This window comes from Hyperoodon ampullatus, assembly GCF_949752795.1.
Source record: "Hyperoodon ampullatus genome assembly, chromosome: 11".
NCBI classification, from domain to species: domain Eukaryota; kingdom Metazoa; phylum Chordata; class Mammalia; order Artiodactyla; family Ziphiidae; genus Hyperoodon; species Hyperoodon ampullatus.
In genome coordinates, this window is record NC_136924.1 from 16,735,139 (window position 1) to 16,748,528 (window position 13,390).

General features: G+C 37.7%; 1 pseudogene across 1 annotated transcript; it reads left to right on the top strand.

The window, feature by feature from the left end:
• Nucleotides 1-1,029: 1,029 nt before the first annotated feature.
• LOC307060165 (zinc finger CCCH domain-containing protein 15-like) lies at nt 1,030-2,308 on the top strand (annotated as a pseudogene). Its single transcript has one exon. The product of its transcript is annotated as a zinc finger CCCH domain-containing protein 15-like (transcript).
• The last annotated feature ends 11,082 nt before the right edge of the window (nt 2,309-13,390 follow it).

Sequence of the window (13,390 nt, forward strand, 5' to 3'; positions counted from 1 at the left end):
GCATTTATCACTTCCAACCTACTATGCAATTTACTTCTTGTTGGTGTTTATTGCTGATGTTTCCACACAAGAATGTAAGCATCACCAAAATGGACAATTTTTTTTTCTTTACTGATTGTATCTTAAATACCTAAAGCAGTACCTGGCATTGAATGATATTTTTGACTATATGAGCAAAGTTTTAGTATTGCTTCTCAGACCTTCAATTTATAATGAAAAAAAAAAAAGAACAGGGCTTCCCTGGTGGCGCAGTGGTTGAGAGTCCGCCTGCCGATGCAGGGGACGCGGGTTTGTGCCCCGGTCCGGGAGGATCCCACATGCCGCGGAGCGGCTGCGCCCGTGAGCCATGGCTGCTGAGCCTGCGCGTCCGGGGCCTGTGCTCCGCAGCGGGAGAGGCCACAGCAGTGAGAGGCCCGCGTACCACCAAAAAAAAAAAAAAAAAAAAAAAGAACAACAAAATATTTAGCGTTACTATTTGGGGACTGAAATTATTAAGTTATTACATACTAATTTTAATTAATAATAAATTAAATTAGCAATATAAATATATAAGGTAAAACAAAGTGAGCCTGTTTTTAGTCATTATTTTGAGCCCTTAATTTTTTTTTGGCAACTAAAGCTGGTAGTTTTAGCTGAATCATACTCTTGTCTTTATTTGGTCATTCTGCAGTAATGTTTTTTGCACAAGGATCTTAACAGAGCCATGAAGAACTTGAGTATCTTTTTGACTTTCTGTTTTTGATTAGATTTCTTCAAGGACATGTTCTTCCATACCTGTCCAGCTCAGAGAATTTACATGGAGTGCTGTAATCTTGAGGACAGTAAATACCCGTGGTAGCTGGCGTTAGTCACAGGATGCATTTTAAGGGATGAAACATTTTGTGTCTCTAGATAGCTTCACAAAGGTGGCTTAGGTCAGTGTTCCTTAAACTTTATTGTAGGTGTCTTCCTCCTTCTCCTGCCGCAGGGCCAGAATCCCTGAGGGAGTTCAGCTGTGTTTAAGTCTGGCAGGTGCCACCTGTCTCTGCCATGCCCCCCAAGAAACAGGCTCAGGCTGGGGGCAGCAAAAAGGCAGAGCAGAAAAAGGAGAAGATTATCGAAGACAAAACTTCTGGTCTAAAGAATAAGAAAGGAGCAAAGCAACAGAAGTTTATCAAGGCTGTCACTCATCAAGTTAAATTTGGTCAACAAAATCCACTTCAGGTAGCACAAAGTGAAGCTGAAAAGAAGTTGAAGAAAGATGACAAGAAGAAGGAATTGCAAGAGCTAAATGAGTTGTTCAAACCTGTAGTTGCCACTCAAAAAATAAGTAAAGGTGCAGACCCCAAATCCATGGTATGTGCATTCTTCAAGCAAGGACAGTGTACTAAAGGAGATAAGTGTAAATTCTCTCATGACTTGACTCTGGAGACAAAATGTGAAAGGCAAAGTGTTTACATTGATGCAAGAGATGAAGAGCTTGATAAAGATACTATGGATAATTGGGATGAGAAAAAAACTGGAAGAAGTAGTAAACAAGCAGCCCGGTGAGGTGGAAAAGAAAAAACCAAAAACTCAAATAGTGTGCAAGCATTTCCTTGAAGCTATTGAAAACAACAAATATGGCTGGTTTGGGGTATGCCCTAGAGGGGGTGATATTTGCATGTATCATCATGCACTTTCTCCTGAGTTTGTCTTTTAAAAAGATAAAAAGAAAGAAGAAAAAGAAGATGAAATTTCATTAGAAGATCTAATTGAAAGAGAGCATTCTGCCGTAGGTCCAAATGTTACCAAAGTCACGTTAGAATCTTTTCTTGCATGGAAGAAGAGAAAAAGACAAGAAAAGATTGATAAACTTGAGCAAGATATAGAAAGAAGGAAAGCAGACCTCAAAGCAGGGAAAGCATTAGTGATTAGTGGTTGTGAGGTGTTTGAATTTCATCCTGAACTGGTTGATGAGGAGGAGGAGAAAGCAGATGATACCCGTTATACCCAGGGAACAGGTGGTGATGAGGTTGATGATTCAGTGAGCATAAATGACATAGATTTAAGCCTGTACATCTCAAGAGATGTAGATGAGACAGGTATTACTGTAGCCAGTCTTGAAAGATTCAGCACATATACTTCAGAAAAGGATGAAAACAAATTAAGTGAAGCTTCCGGAGGTAGGGCTGAAAATGGTGAAAGAAGTGATTTGGAAGAGGACAACGAAAGGGAGGGACAGGAAAATGGAGCCATTGATTCTGTTCCTGTTGATGAAAGTCTTCTCACTGGGGAAGATTTGGATGAACTAGAAGAAGAATTAAACACACTTGATTTAGAAGAATGACACCAAACAAGTCAATGAAAAAATTAAGCCAGCTCAGCATGAGTTGAAATTGACTACATTAATTTTTTTCCACCTAGAATTCAACAGGATGTTTGTTTCCCATGCTGATTCTGGAGTGCTTACTCTCCTCCAAAAAAGGAATATTCTCCCTACATCTTGTCTTCTGACTTTGGCTACATCTCATAGTAAGTTCAGAGTAGTACATGATAAATTAAAAATATAATGGTCATTGCAGAAAATGATTAATTGTTTTAACTGTCCACTCAAGTAGGAAGTGTAACTGCTTTTCCAGCTTTTGATTTTCATTGGGTATGTGTTATTACAAGGACAACATACATTTAAATTACCCTTCATTTAATGCAGTTTTTAATGAGTGATTTTCTTTCCTTTGTATTATATGTTCAAAAGACTGCCTAAGATATGACCCTGTACCTCATAAAGGAAACTGCGTATGCAGATTCAGTATTGTATATCTTTGGACAATTAGATGGACATTGAAAATGAAACTTCATTAATCTGCCAGGATCAGCTGCAAAGCCCTGTGTTAAACTGTTTTAAACTATTCCTTTTCTTTTTTGCCAATAAAGTTGTAAATAAAGACCGTGATACATTAAAATCAAAAAAATAAAACTTTATTGTATATGCAAATTACCTGGGAACGTTAAGAAAATGCATATCAAGAGTAAGTAGATCTCCAGTAGGGCTCTATATTCTGCATTTCTAATCAACAGCCAGGTGATATTGACACTGTTGATGCAATAAACACCCTTTGCATAACAAGGGTCTAGATTAAACTTTTTTATTGTCATTAACCTGTTTCCTACCTGAATTAAACTTCAATTTGATTTCTTAAAGGGCAATGAGGAGAAAACTTACACACTTTTTCTTTCATAGTTTAAAACCATCTGGTAACATTTTTACTCAATAATATTAATTATGAATTTCAAGTTCGTGTACAATAGCATTTACCAAAAAATAGGAGAGTGTTAGTTTTTAGGAACGATCTAAAGACAGGTGTAGATTTTATTCTCTAATGAGGTTCAAATTTAGGACTGTAATGAGCCTCGCTGAAAAAGTGAAGCTAAATGGCAGATTTGTTTTGATAGAGGCCGAGAATTTTAAGTGTGTGCTGGCTTTACGTGTCTTTGAAACTCTGTGCTATAAAAACACAGGAGCCAGGAAATGAGCCCAGCCAAGTGATTCCACTCTCTAAAGATGTCAGAGTCAGTTCTCTGCGATGTCCAAATATTCCTCCTTCAGAAGTGAAGGAGGAAAGGCCTCAATCATCTGTAGCTGAGTAAACCAAGAGCACTTTTTCTCATGCAAATCTGTCACAGTTCCTTAAAGAAAAGCATCCTTCCTCCTGAAGACAGCTGAAACATACATCTCTTATTCTAGTTCAGGCTTTGTTTTCTCTGAAATTGGAGAGGAGGACTATTGAAATTTTGTCTTTATTCTTTTAAGAAAAATGAACTAGCTTAGAGAACAGAAGAATTGGGGTATGCGTGTGGAAGAGAGACACTCAATGCTAGTGTCCCAAGTACCTCAAGTTTCTCGTTTTGACTCAGAATTATAAACAACAATTTCTTTGACCCAATTTCCCCGGCTGGGGCTGGTCCGAGTCCCCCCATTGGTCACTGGGAGATCAGGTTCTGTATGTCTGCTCACCAAGCATTCTCCTAGCTATTAGTAACTGTCTTCACTTGGAGTTCTCTTTTATGACTCAGTGCAACTCTTATGTTTGGGCTGGGCAACCTTCAAGTTCTTACTTAATCCAACCTGATGCAATCTGAGTGTAAACAGACTGTGCTCCCCTTTTTCTTAAGAAAAAAGTTGGTAATATCACTGTGGCTGGAACAGTTAGGGAAACTTCAAGAAGAAAATAAGAAAATCATGGCTTAACTGGGGATTTTAATGTGACAAAGTCATACGGTCATACGAGTGCACTGACACGGAAGTATTTGCCTTTGAAATTGGATAAACTGAGCTTAAAATTTGCATGGGGGCAAATTAGCATGTGGTATCTCAAGATCTCATAATTCTCCTTTCAGAGAACATCTGCTTTCTAAAGGAAAGCTGGCAGACCATGCTGCAGCTAGAAGTCGAGATCATTTGTGACAAAATCAACCTCAGTAGTTAATGTAACAGCCTAAAGCAGGGGTTCTTAACTAGGTGTTATACCCAGAAGCTTCAGTGATTACATGGAGCACTTGTACAGTTTACTGGGAGAGGGTATATTAGTTTTCATCAGATTGTCAAATGATTCTGTGATTCTCCCAGAAAGGTGAAGAACCATATCACTTGTGTCTCTCAAAATTTAAAACATTTGTGACTTTGAGCTAAACATTCTATCTTCAGGAATCTATCTGACATAAATAACCATCCTAATGAACAATTTCTGAATTGTTTGTAATAGTCAAAGAATAGAAAAAACCTTACATATCCATCAATAGAAAATAGTTTAAAATATTATAGCACATTTATATTATGGAATACTATACTGCCATTAAAAATAATAAGGCTTATATTGAAAACTGTCTCAGATGTCTTGTTAACTTAAGAGTCTTCTGTTCATCAGATGATCAATTAAGCATCCAGGATGTGCTAGACACTTTGGTACCAGGGATAAAAATAAGGAAATACTGACCCTTCTCTAGTTTCATTTTACTTAAGGTCTAGATGAGATCAATATGTATTTATGACATGTGGATAAAGATATAAGTGCTAGCGTTTGCTTGCATATGTGTATTTTCATATACATCTCAAAAATTTGGAACAATATAAATCAAGAAACAAAATTTTAACGCCAGGGATTTGAAAAGGAGGGAGTAAGAGATGTTCAACTTTTCTTTTATTTTGTTTGAATTTATTTTAAAATGTCTATTACTTTGGTAACACTTAAATATTTTTAACCATTTACTTAAAACTCTGGGGGAAAGCATTGCTTTTAAGCTGAGTGTATAACTGGTTACCATAGTCTTCATAGTAACAAAAATATTTGTAGGTTTCATTTTTAAAAGAAGTTTTTTTGATACTAACAGCCAGTTTGACGATCTTTTTGTATTTAAGACAATTTTTAAAACTGTCCACTGGGTCTCTAGTCTACTCCCGTGTAATAGTGATTACACATGAAACCCTCTTCTTATCCCTTTTCTTTGGGTATATTGCAGACATATCAAATAGCTTCCCAATCCACAGTGTTATTTGGCATACAAAATACTGACACCAACCCTGGAAGAATGAACAGTTATTTGGGTTAAATTCAGAAGTGTTTTGCTCAGTATCTAACCACCAACCACATGCTCTTGGAGATCTTTTCGGCTACGTGTTCGATTCTCTAAGTACATTTTTTAAGTCTCTAAAACTCAGGGCTCAATATTTGAGTATGATTTATACCATGTTTTACCAAGTCTTTGTGGGAATGTCTACAAAAGATATTGTGCCTATTTCAATGACTGTATAATGACTGATTTTGTCATTTAATTCTTCCATGAAAAGAGTACGTATGTATTGGTTGAGCTGCACTGGAGGACCATGACAGGAGTCCAGCTGGTGTAGAGGAGTCCATAAATGGTATCTGAGCGCTACCTAAAGCATCGTAAAGAAGCATATGAAAAGAAATGACTCATATGTTAACCTCAGAGATAAAGAGCCCTAATGTTCATCACTATCAGTTCTCTCCTTCTGAGGACACAGGAGTGTCACACATTCCAGCCACCTTGCAGTTTGGTGGGGCCACACACTAGTTCTGGCCAAAGGACTGGGAATAAACTAATGTACATTAATCCAAAGCGAACATGCTTAATTGATAAAGAAAACCCTTCCAACATACCTTTTCCCTTCCATGGTGATTTCAAAAGCCACCACAGCTAGAGTATGCAGCTGCAAGGTGAAGCTGCATCGTGGTAACATTTTTGTCAGCCTGGGTCCCTGAGTGGCTTCATGGACACTAGCTGCCCTTGGAGTGTGGCCAGGACCATGACATGAGCAATAGGCCTATGTTACGTTAACAACCGAGGCTTAAGGGTGTTTCTTCCTGCTGCATAATCCAACCTGTTTTGACAAACACAGCCATACTTATGTCCAATGAAATTTCAGTTTCTTTTAATTTAGTTTTGTTTAAAAGATTAATTTTTAAAAGTCTGATATGTACCAGGCACTGATTTGGGTACCAGAAGTACAAAGATGAAAACTCTCTAAACTGAAGGAGCACTTGCATTAGAACCACCTGGAGTGCTGCTAAAAGTAAAAATTCCTAGAACTGAATTCAGACTTATTGGAAGAGAATGTCTAGGCATGAGGACCTAGAACAAGCTAGTCAAATAAGTCCTGCGCATCTTTATGTTTGGGACTGATCTAATGGTAGATAAGGACACACAGGTTATTTTGATTTATTCCTGTAGATATAAAAGTAGGCTGTTGGGCTTCCCTGGTGGCGCAGTGTTTGAGAGTCCGCCTGCCGATGCAGGGGACACAGGTTCGTGCCCCGGTCCGGGAAGATCCCACATGCCGCGGAGCGGCTGCGCCCGTGAGCCATGGCCGCTGAGCCTGCGCGTCCGGAGCCCGTGCTCCGCAACGGGAGAGGCCACAACAGTGAGAGGCCCGCGTACCGCAAAATAAATAAATAAATAAATAAATAAATAAATAAATAAATAAATAAAAGTAGGCTGTTGTACGTGACTTGTCAGAACGATGAGACCCCTGGTGGAGTTCTGCTTAACAGACTGGACCATAATGGCACTACTCAGCTGTGTGTTTTGGGCAGGACTATTTCAATGACTGTACAAAGACAAATTTGCTTGAAACAAAAGTCAGATCTCCATTTCCAAAATGAATGGACGAATTGAAGAGATTTTCACTGTCATGGAACTTTTGCTAATTTAAACTAAAAAAACAAAAAGAAAAAGAAAAACCACTGATTTTTAAGTGACTATGAATTTCCATTCTTAATTTATAAGTGTATACATTTTAAACACCAACAATAGGGTTGTGGTGCAGTGGCTGGGATGGTAATAAATATTTTTAAAGGAGCTTCTTAACTCAGGATTTGGGTATAGAAACAGAAACCACTAATTATTTATTTATTTTTGGCTGGGTTGGGTCTTTGTTGCTGTGCACGGGCTTTCTCTAGTTGTGGCGAGCGGGGCTACACTTTGTTGTGGTGCGCGGGCTTCTCATTGCGGTGGCTTCTCTTGTTGCGGAGCATGGGCCCTAGGCGCGTGGGCTTCAGCAGTTGTGGGTCACAGGCTCTAGAGTACAAGCTCAGTAGTTGTGGCACACGGGCTTAGTTGCTCCGCGGCATGTGGAATCCTCCTGGACCAGGGCTCAAACCCGTATCCCCTGCATTGTCAGGTGGATGCTTAACCACTGTGCCACCAGGGAAGTCCCGGGAAACAACTAATTTTTAAACACTCATTGGTTAAAAGAAACTGAAATAGAAGGAAGTCTTACTCTTCTGAAAGGAACATTTCTGCTCTGTCCATGCTAGGAAGATGTTCTTGTCCATATTCTCAGTATGATTATATGAGCTTTCAACACATCCGTGCCTCTGTTCTAGTACTGATCCAAATCAAATGCACTTTGCAGATCAATAAATAATTATCATATACAGAATTTATGTGTACCATTCCCATCACTTAGCTGTCTGCATTCTGTTAACTGCATTTGGGCAGAATTTAGAATTTGAATGAACGTAATTGCAAATAGCTTGTCATGATCCATAAAGGGTTTTATGAAATGGGAATGCAGGAAAGCTCTCTTTTTACCATACTGATGACAGCAGAAACTGGAATTATCTGGAAAGTAAACAAAAATTTAGCTCAACAGTCTCAATTTCCAGACCCACTATATATTGATTTCCTGTCAAGAAGATGTACAGCTCTTGGAACATGTTGCCTGTATTCTTATTTATTTATATATTTATTTACTCATTCATTCATTTTGCAGTGGGGTAGCTATATGGCTGCCAAATAAAATAAGCTTCTGGAGTAGTAGAATATATCAATGCCATTAAAGTGTGCACCTAATATAGGAAAACACTCCTTTAGGGGTAAGGAAAAAATCATTATGGGGGGTAGATGATTCCTGTCTACTGTGAACTTTGCATGGAGGTGAATATGCATATCTATAACTCACTAAAAAAAATGAAATTTTTGGAATTAGGGTTACACTGTAGATGAGACACTTTGTAGGTACAGGCCAGTGGAAATATACCAAGAAATATATACTGCTACCTAGATCCCATTTGATCTCATTTTCTTATACTATTTTTTTCTCCAAGTTAAAGTGAACTAGGGAGGTGGTCACAGCTTCAACTTCCTACAGACAGCTAAAAAAGCACAAAAATAGCAAGACAATAATTTAAGTCAGAAGCTCTAAATATTGGAGATTTGTGGTGGATATTAACATAGTAAAGGCTCTGAGAAGTCCTGTGGGAATGACCCGCATTTTCTAAATGTATTCAACTATTTTTTATACCTCCTATTAACTTCCCACACAATACATGGAAAATAAGGCCTGATTAGCTCCCCAGTCTCATCTGTTGCCATTCCACACCTTAAAATATGGGTCACAGACTCACATCTCTCAATCTCCACAGTTTTTACACATGCTGTTCTTTTTACCTTATTGTTTTTTTAATTTTCTTTAATTTTTTTTTTGTTCCCCTTTCTCATTATTGCTGTTCCAGCTTTAATGAGCTAAACGTTACCTGTAGTCTAAGTCATAGCTTAGCGGTCATTTTGCCTGAGAAGTTTTTCCTAACACCCCAATTACAGACACCGTGCTGTTTCTCCACCTAATCCAGTACTTCTTCATAGCTACAAACACCTTTAGTTATTAAATTGTATGTTTAATGATCTTGCTTCCCTGTTGGATGATAAGCTCCACAGATGTGCATGCTCTGTTGTCTTATTCAATATTTTAGCTTCAGCATCTTGTATGGTTATTGGCACATCTTAAATACTAAATAGATATTTATTAAAGTGAAATGAATATCTTGAACCACTGGTTTAGAGAAATGTTCTTGAGGCTTTTAGACTAAGATACCCACAGATTCTCAGTAATTTATTGTGCTTTTGACCTGGGAGAATTACATTAGGCTATATAAATTGCTTCATTTTTTTTTTGAATTTTACTTTATTTTTAATTTTTGTTTTATCTTTTTACTTTATTTACTTTACTTTTATTTTATTTTATATCTGTGCCTATCTTGAGGTCACAGTATAGTTTACCAGCTAAAGCCAGAGGTTTCTAGACTTTGGGAATTGCAACACCTTGCTCTACTTGGTGTGATTTCATAATATGCTCATTTCTCCCTAAAAGAAAAAAAAACGCCACATAATATTCATTTCACATTTATGTTTACATTTAGATAAATTTATATGGACATGTTTATGCACTATAGCTGCCCTCAAACTACTGAGATGTTCAGTGGAATGCTTCCAAGCATCAAGTAGACCTGAGGCTGGTTCCTGATTCTTACTCTGGCTCTAATATCCAGGGAAAGTAGGTTTTGACTCTGAAGACATAGCCAGCAAGAAGCGTAACTAGATAACTGATGTTTCTTAAATGTGTTAATGGCACTGCTCTGGAGTGAGACTATAACTAATGTCCTGACCAGTCTTTGTTCTTGGAATAACTTGATAACCAGGGAAGCCCCCACTCTGGCATCTTTGAACAGTCTGTCACTGTGCTTCAGTTTCTCTGGACAATGTTTGATACTGAACCTCTGTGATGGTTAATTTTATGTGTCACCTTGACCAGGCTAAGAGATACCCAGATAGCTGGTGAGACATTGTTTCTGGGTATGACTGCAAGGGGGTTTCCAGAAAAGATTAGTATTTGGATTGGTAGATTGAGGGCCTGGATAGAACATAAAAGTGGAGGAAGGGCAAATTTGGTCTCTATCAAATTTGGGATATTCATCTTCTGCTGTCCTCAGACATTGGCTCTCCTGGTTCTTGAGTCTTCAGATTCAGAATAGGACTTAGCCCATTGGATCCCTGGTTCTCAACCCTTTGGCCTTGGACTAGAACCATACCTCTGTTTATCTTGGGCCTCCAGCTTGCAGATGCAGATCATGGGACTTTTTAGCCTCCCTGAGTGAGCCAACCCCTCATATTGTCTTTTCTATCTATCTATTTATCTATCTATCTATTTCCTATTGGTTCTGTTTCTCTGTAGAACTCTAATACACCCTCCTCATAGATAAACATTTTTATTCAGTCAGTATTTTGACGGATTGTGGTGCTAGGTATTGCACCTATAGAGTAAACGTTGATGATTTCTGAGAAATATGGATATAGATATTGTGAAAAAAGAAACGCTATAGCTATAAGTGAAAATGACATAGATGAGAAGAGAGATTACATTTGGCAGCAGGAGTTGTTACACTGAATTATAAAACAATACTGATCATTTAGTAAAGAACAAAGCAGAGCATGTACTCGGGAGTCAGTAGAAACCTTCCATCTTTGGAACTGTCTCTTTAATGCTTTCCAGTGGTTATATCTACATGTTTGCCTCTGCATAATGAGCGGCATTTTCTGGAATATTTTTATATGATTTAGAAAAACATATGGCATTTTCTGTGAGCTATCTGGAGACCCAGTCTCATAACTGGATGTGAAAATCAATAGACATAAGGGAAAAGTAAAAAAGGATTTAGAACAATTATATCATAAAATTTAGAAAAAAATGAATAAAATAATTGAAAATAAAATGCATTAAATTATTCAGAGTGGTTATCTATGATAGGTCATTTCTTCTTACTGCTATTATAAAATTTCAAAATTATTTATAGTGGCAAGGACTTAAAAAATTTAACAAAGTTTATTTTAGTCATTTTCAATTGTACAATTAAACTGTGCATTAATTCATAATTGTACAAAATGTACAGTGCTTTTTTAAAAAACATTAAGATGAATTGTTTAGACTAAATATGAGTGCTGTATGCATAATGTGAGAACTTACCTCTGCACTATCCCTGGAACACGTACTTTTACATGAAAGAGTATTAAGGGTCTACAGATCCCAGCATAAATGTCCTGAGAGCATTCTGTGACTGCTTACCCATCCCCACCCACCCTGGCCCTATCCCCACCCTCCCCTACCACATACATACCCTCTGTCTGTGCCCTGTTGTATCATAAAAAACCTCTCTCCCTCAATTATCCTCTCTAGCATCTCCATAGTCATACCCATAAAACTACTTTCCTCATCTTTTGAACCTCTCTTCTCGGCATATAATTTTCACCCATTATAATAAAGCACACGGCTGTTGGTAGCAGTACACGTATATGCATGTATGTTATACTCTCTCACTATGAAACATTTAGACTAAATAATAATGGGAAATGATTGACCTGGCTTATTCCCAATATTCATATTTTATTTATTATTGTAATTAGTTTGATGCATATCAGAGAGATGGAGTGCCATGTGCATTTTCTATGGGTAGGTTTCTGTTCTTATTTTTTTCCCTTTCAACTACCCATTAATAAGTTTTAGTAAATAATAAGAGGAGGGCTGGGTGAAAGGCAGAATCTCTGTACTATCCATACAACTTTTCTATAAACCTAAAATTATTCCAAAATAAAATGTTTTTACAAATAAGAGGAGGAGAAGGAAAACCAGAATATGAGGAAGGAAAGAGCAAGGGAGAAGGTGAAAAAATGCAAAGTTTGTGGTTTTAGGGACCAAGAGACAGAGGCCCTTCATACATTAACAGTACAATCATGCCTGCATTTGTGTTTGGCTGACGATTTGTGGCAACCAGTTTTTAGTATTGATGTATGTTAGTAAGGGCTTAGGCACCTCCAAATCAATTAAATTTGGTTTATTAATGCATAATTCAACATTGTTGCATAGAGCAGAATGCTTAGAAGGATTTTAAAATTCTATCTTCTGATGTGGCCTGAAATATTTCAAGGAAACACCCACTGTCAAGTGAGTGAAAATGAATAATTATGGGAGCCCTAAAACCCCACAGTTGAGCAGACAAGACAGCTGCTATTATTAAGCACTCCAAATTGAAAGTATGGATTCTATCATTATAAGAACAAAGACAGTGCTGTGATAATTATGGAAACGCTATAGCTTCCATTTTTGCTAATGTTTTTAGTGGAACATTTAAAGCCACAAAAGGTTAAGATAGAGAGCTCAATTTCTGTATCTTGTTACTCACTTAGATGAAGGCAATTTTTTTACCAATTGTAGTCATAACAGAGCTTGCAATCCCTGAAACATCATGATAAGAAAGCGCCAATTTGAGCAAGAAATTAAATGATAATAAACATAGTGTAGACTCAGTGGGGGTGGTATTGTTTAATGTCAGTGGTGATTGAAAGTACCTTTTAGATGACTGAAGCTTTGTTGGCCTCGTCTGCTTATATTAATTTCTCCTTTTCAAAGGCCATTATCTTAAATTGCATGTTGTATAACTTGTGCCACCTCCCTCCATCCTGCAGCACCACTCCTAAAGCAACCTGATGAAGCATACTGTAGGAAAAAAATCTTCCCTTGGCTTAGCATCCAAGGAGATTACAATCTTGAGACTGTAATAGGAATGTATTAAACTTTGTACAATTTCCTTTTGTCACGTGAATTGAATCCCGTTGTGCCATTTTCTATACTCCTTTCAATCTTTGTCACAAAAATGATCTCCGAAAGTGTTAGCATTGCTTAAGCAACCCTGGCCTGGTTTTAAACCAGTCAGGATCTTACAGTTTTATTGGCTCTGAATTTCTTTCCCTGAGAAAACAAAGCAAGAAGACTGGGCCAAACCTACCCAACAGATGACAGAACACGGAAAAGGTCTTTGTCCTTTGGCTCAGGCAGGTCTAACAAGGACAATCAATAATCTTCATGTTGATCATATACAAAAAAATTGAAAGGGAAAGGGAAATGTTGCAACATAAATCCAATCTGGTGACAGTGACTGCACTTTTCTGCAAGAGGGAGACTGAAACACTACAAAGGTCTCGGCTTCAGGTTTTCAGATTCCAATCACAGGCCCTTCCTCAAGTGTCAGACTGTCCACATTTTCTTTAACTACCTCTGAGGTTAAGATGGAGTCACTCA